The 6279-nt window shown below is 45.6% G+C and overlaps 1 pseudogene; it reads left to right on the top strand.

Annotated features, from left to right (window-relative positions):
• Positions 1–2713: 2713 nt before the first annotated feature.
• Positions 2714–2823, top strand: LOC116272516 (annotated as a pseudogene).
• Positions 2824–6279: the final 3456 nt, after the last annotated feature.

The raw sequence follows: 6279 nt of genomic DNA, 5'->3' as shown, positions 1-6279 counted from the left end.
CTCTAGAAAGAGCTACAGTAATGACCAGCTGTAGAGTATTCAGTCAGGACACGTGGGCTCCAAAACCAACCCTGCCGCCTACCACCAAGCAAAGCATTTAATCTCTCTGGCCTTACTTTACCTGGAAAAGGAAAGCGTGAAACTACGTCATCTACAGTGTTTTATCGGCTTTACAGTTTTGATAGATTGTATAGTGGACCAATTACAAATTCTTAAGTTTTCTCTAACTTACTAGCCAATTTGAGAAGATTCAGAAAAACCAGAGCTCATTTAAAATAGTTTTTCCTTTTTCATGCTTTTGATATAACCAAAGCTTTTATACTGATAAAGACTTATCAAAGGATCTCTGCATTTTGAATCCCATGTGGGAGATGTAGGGATAATTAGAGAAACCAGCCAAGAAACGCTGGCCAGTACAGGCACAGTGCCTCATCCCTGTAATCCCAGCACTTTGGGAGGCCGAGGTGGGAAGATTGTTTGAGCCCAGGAGTTCAAGAGCAGCCTGGGCAGCATAGCAAGACCCTGTCTCTACAAAAAATTAAAAAACTATGCAGGCATGGTTGTGCATGCCTGTAGTCCCAGCTACTTGGGAAGCTGAGGTGGGAGGATCATCTGAGCTCAGGAGTTTGAGGTTGCCATGAGTTATGGTCATGCCACTACACTCCAACCTGTGTGGCAGAGCAAGATCATGTCTCAAAGCAAACAAACATACAAACACATAAAAACTGGCCAGTAGAATAATACGGTTTCTGGCTCTTGCTTTCCCCATACCAGACTGTCTTGGTCACAAGGGCTGGAATAATTTCATAATGTGAACTTTGCTGTTTTTTCCTGCCTCCTTAGAGTAAAAAAACAAAACTCAGAAGCACTCTCAGGAAAGCCTTTCAAATTCCTTTTTGTTCTCTGGCTCCCAGTGACAGATACTTACTCTGTCTTTAATGTCAAAAGCTGGAGTCATAGCTTTGCACTATTTGATCCCTCCAGAAGCACAGCTGGGAGAGCAGCTGTCCCTGCAGAGCTGCTTCCTCTTGCTTGTTGGTAGAGCTACGATCTGCTTTGTCTAGGATTTCTTTCTGCTGGATCTCTCACTCCTCTCTCTCTCCACTTTCTCCTGCCCCAACCCAAGTTAAACAGCTCTTATGTGTTTATTGGCCACTTGTATTTCTTTTCTTTTTTATTATTTATTTATTTATTATTATTATTTTGAGATGGAATCTTGCTCTGTCAGCAAGCTGGAGTGCAGTGGCGCAATCTTGGCTCACTGCAACCTCCGCCTCCAGAGTAGCTGGGACTACAGGTGCACGCCACCATGTCCAGCTAATTTTTTGTATGTTTAGTAGAGACAGGGCTTCACCATGTTGGCCAGGATGGTCTCGATCTCTTGACCTGGTGATCCGCCTGCTTCGGCCTCCCAAAGTGCTGGGATTACAAGTGTGAGCACCACGCCTGGCCTTTTTTTATTTTTTGGAATCAGGGTCTGTAGCCAAGGCTGGAGTGCCATGGCATGATCATTCCTCACTACAACCTTGAACTCCTGGGCTTAGACGATCCTCTTGCCTCAGCCTCCTGAGTAGCTGGGACTACAGGCATATACCATTACACCTAGTTTTTTTTTTTTTTTTTTTTTTGTTTTTTTTTTTTTTGAGACGGAGTCTGGCTCTGTTGCCCAGGCTGGAGTGCAGTGGCCGGATCTCAGCTCACTGCAAGCCCCGCCTCCCGGGTTCACGCCATTCTCCTGCCTCAGCCTCCTGAGTAGCTGGGACTACAGGCGCCCGCCACCGCGCCCGGCTAATTTTTTTTGTATTTTAGTAGAGACGGGGTTTCACCGTGTTAGCCAGGATGGTCTCGATCTCCTGAACTCGTGATCCGCCCGTCTCGGCCTCCCAAAGTGCTGGGATTACAGGCTTGAGCCACTGCGCCCGGCCTACACCTAGTTATTTTTTAAAAACTTTTTGTAGAGATGGGGTCTTGCTCTTTTGCCCAGGTTGATGTCCAACTCTGGCTACAAGCAATCCTCCTGCCTCGGCATCCTGAGTAGCTGGAATTACAGGCATGCACCACCACACACAGTGAGAGGGTTTGAATGTGTGTCTCCTCCAAATCTCATGTTGAAATGTGATCTCCAGTAAGTTGGAGATGGGATCCAGTGGGAGGTGTTTGGGTCCTGGGGATGGGTCCCTCATGCGTGGCTTGGTGCCCTTCCAGTGGTAATGAGTGACTTCTCGCTCTCTTTGTTCACATGAGAGCTGGCTGGTTGTTTAAAGGAGCCTCTCATCTCCTCCTCCTCCCTTCTCTCTTGCTCCCTCTCTCATCATGTGAAGTGCTTGCTCCCTCTTTGCTTTCTGCCATGACTGGAAGCTTCCTGAGGCCTCACTGGAAGCAGATGCCAGCACTGTGTGTCTTGTACAGCCTGCAGAACCATGAGCCAGATAAGCCTCTTTTCTTTATAAATTACTCAGCCTCAGGTATTCCTTTATAGAAATGCAAAATGTATTAATATACCCAGCTAAGTTTTACAACAATTTTTTAGAGATGAAGTCTCACTATGATGCCCGTTCTGGTCTTAGAACTGCTGGCCTCAAGCAGTCCTCCCACCTCAGCTTCTTGAGTAGCTGGGATTACATGCACAAGCCACCAGCTTGTATTTCTTTGTTGAACTGTCTTCATGATCTTCAGCTGTTGCTTTCGATGTATTAAGAAAGATTTGAAACACATTATTTTGTGGTTCATAAATGTGAAACACACTTATGGTTTTTCATGCTCATGTGTGAGATATCCCTCCCTCAAACCTTGTGACAATATTGGCACATTACCTGTCGGACATGAGAAGGAAAAAGAGAAATATTTGAAACACACAAAGAATATAAATAATGATACACAAAAGCTACGTGAAGGAAGCAAGCTTCGCCAATGCAGTTGGAGCCCTCCGTGCACTCTCCCCCGATTCCCTGCCATCCCCAAAAGGTAACTGTGACCCTAAGTTTTGAGATCACATGGCCCATCCATCTTTTTATAATTTCACCATAGATGTTTGTTTCTCTACCATTTCCTTGTGCTTATGGATGTATCTGTAGCAATTTGCATCATTAGGAAACATCCTCTAGAGTCACACTTACGATAAAATAGCTTAACCACTGTAGCTCACTACTGATGCTAAAGACCACAGGCTCTTCAGCTCCCCCATGTAATGGGAATTAACACGGGGCCAAGCAGATTTCCCAGACATGGCTTTATTTTGGGGCTTGTACTCCAGTAGAAGGGAGACAGTGAAGGTGCAAGGATTCTCCAGGTAGCTCACTGGAAAGAGCTGGTAGGACTTTTTGTAATCAGTCAAAGCATGGGACTTGGCATCAGGGGTAGGGTGTGCAGGCTGGGCTGGGCCAGGCACATGAGGGGAAGGGCGTGCAGGTCAGTGCACCCTACCTGGTTGTGATGGCAGGGGCTACCTGGTAGTCTGGCCAGTAGCAACAAGGCTGTACATCAGGTTTTCAGCATTCCTTTCTGGGGTGGGACATTCGGGAACCTTGGTTCAATATTTGGATCTCCTAAGGTCAGTTTCTGGAATTCTTAAAGTAAAAGGCATAAGCATTATGACAGCACAGAAGAACACTATAAAATGGCTATTTTCCCCGTATGACTAAAGCCTCGGTGTTGGCAGGCGTAGTGTCAGTGAGGTAGTGGTGTGGGTTTTGTGATCAATGGGACGAGAGAAGAAGAAAAAAGAGAAAGCATGTGAAGGAGGAGCCACAGCCCACTTTTATTCTATCCCACTTACTCTAGTTTTATTATTTTTTAAAATTTTCACTATGTTGTCCAGACTGGGGGATGGTGGTTATAGCGGTTATTCACAGGCACAATCCCACTATTGATCAGCACAGGAGTTTTGACCTGTTCTGCTTCCAACCTGGGCCAGTGCACCCCTCCTTAACCTGGGTGACTGGGTGACCCCTGCTCCCAGGAATTCCCTGGTACTGAACTTAGTACAGACACCGAATCTGCATAGCACATTCCAGCCCAGAATGCCTGGGCTCAAGCGATCCTCCCGCATCAGCCTCCTGAGTCACTGGGCCTACAGGCACACCCAGCCTTCTATTTTTTTCAATCATTTGAAAAAATGATTAGCTCATTTTTTTGTTTAGGAAAAACAAAAATAGCTCATTTTTTTTGTTTAGGAAAAAGCATATTGGTGACTGGCAAAAAGATGATTCTCAGACCATCACATAGGAGACAGGAGTCATGGTGTCTATGTAACAGAGATGAGAAACAGATTCTGCTATGAAAACCTTTCTCTACACTCTTTTTTCAATGTTACAAGTGTCTTTCCAATACAAGAAAAAGAAGAAGGAATGAGACGGTATACGGAGCACTGACTACATAAGCCTGTCTGTTTCCAGCTCATTCATTCATCCCATCTATCCAACTAACAAATGTTTATGGAGAACCCACCATAAGTGCCTGGCGCTGAGCTAAATGCTGGGGAACAAGAATGAGAAAGACACAGTCTCTGCCCACTCATAGCCAAATTAGGAAACAGACAAATAATAATAATGAAAACAATAATGATAGCTCCTGGTTGGTGAGCACTTACTATTTGCCAGGCACTTGCTAAGCATTTATTTATGTTATCTCGTTGAATCTTCGTGTGATATGCATGGAATGGGAAATAAAACAATACCTGTGGGCAAATGGAGGAAGAGAAAACATAAGAAAATGACCTAAGGTTGAATGGTGGGGCTGGGATTTGAACCTAGGCAGTCCGACTCCAGAGCCTGGGTCTTTACCAGCTTCACCTACTGCAGAAGAAATGAATAATTATGATTGAGTGAGATAAGAGCTGGGACACAGGGGCAGAGGGACCGCGGGGCACTGACATCCTGCAATCCTTCTTTGAAAGTGCAATCTTAGCTCCCTGCAGCCTCGAACTTCTGGGCTCAAGCAATCCTCCCGCGTCAGCCTCCCGAGTAGGGAGGACTACAGGCATGCACCACCATGCCAGGCTAAATTTAAATTTTTTTTTTGAATACAGATGAGGCTTGTCATGTTGTCCAGGATGGTTTTGAACTCCTAGGCTCAAGCTATCCTCCTACCTCGGCCTCCCAGAGTGCTTGGATTATAGGTATAAGCCACCATGCCTAGCTTAGTATACTTTTGTTAGTTTTGTGTTAGAGCATTATAAATAAGCTAGTCATAAAACCTGGGGGAAAAGGCATCCACCAACTTGGTAACTTAGGGCCACAGAGAGATCACTGATGTCAAATAGGGTGGTTCTTTGCCAGGTGTCACTTGGCGGATCCCTGAGGGGCTGCAGAGCGACAGAGGAATTTCTCTTTTAAAAATGACGTGAGGGGCCAGGTGTGGTGGCTCACGCCTCTAATCCCAGCACTTTGGGAGGCCAAGGCGAGTGGATCCCTTGAGGTCAGGAGTTGGAGACCCACATGGGCAACACGGCAACACTCCGTCTTCTACTAAAAATACAAAAATTAGCCAGGCGTGGTGGCACGCACCTGTAATCCCACCCAGCTACTTGGGAGGCTGAGGCACAAGAATCGCTGGAACCCAGGAGGCAGAGGTTGCAGTGAGCCGAGATCGTGCCACTGAATTCCAGCCTGGGTGACACAGCAAGACTTCGTCTCAAAAAAAACCAAAACAAAACAAAACAAAAAAACCAAAAAGTGACTTGAGGAAAGCAACCAGAGTTGTATGGTCCAGCCAGACTTTAGGACTATTGCCTTGGTGTAGTGTCAAAGTGCCCAGCTTCTCAACAAACAGCTGGTTAGAAATCATGAGAAGCTAAAGATGGCAAATTAACAAAAGAGCAAATCATGGAAGGTTTGAGTATGAGGACTTGTGAACAATGGGGAAATAACTTCTGTCATCCATACTATGGGGTGTGGCTACAAACCCCTCAGAAAAAGAATGAGGATAAACTTCCTGCAGAAACCCCCTTCCACTTTCTTCATGCTTCAGTCCTTTTCTGGACAGACCTCTTACCAGGAAGTAAGGATTTAACATTTAGTTGCTGACATGAGTTTAGATGATGGCAACAGATCCCTAAGTCTACCTCCTCCTCACAAATGGGCTTGGATTACTGCAATTTACAGGAACTGTTCTCTGTTTCAAATTAGTCAGAAAAATTACCCTAGCCTCAGCCTCTCAAAAGGAAAATTGCACTTGTACTCAGGTCCTGTGCCTATGCGCATCAGCTATGATGGACAGCACGCACCCAGCCCTGTAAATCCAAGTTAAGTCTCTGCTGATACCTGGCAAATACTTGTTGAT

This window comes from Papio anubis, chromosome 1, assembly GCF_008728515.1.
Source record: "Papio anubis isolate 15944 chromosome 1, Panubis1.0, whole genome shotgun sequence".
Taxonomy (NCBI): Eukaryota; Metazoa; Chordata; class Mammalia; order Primates; family Cercopithecidae; genus Papio; species Papio anubis.
Note: the sequence above shows the minus strand (reverse complement) of the source record. Positions and strands in the feature narration are given on the sequence as shown.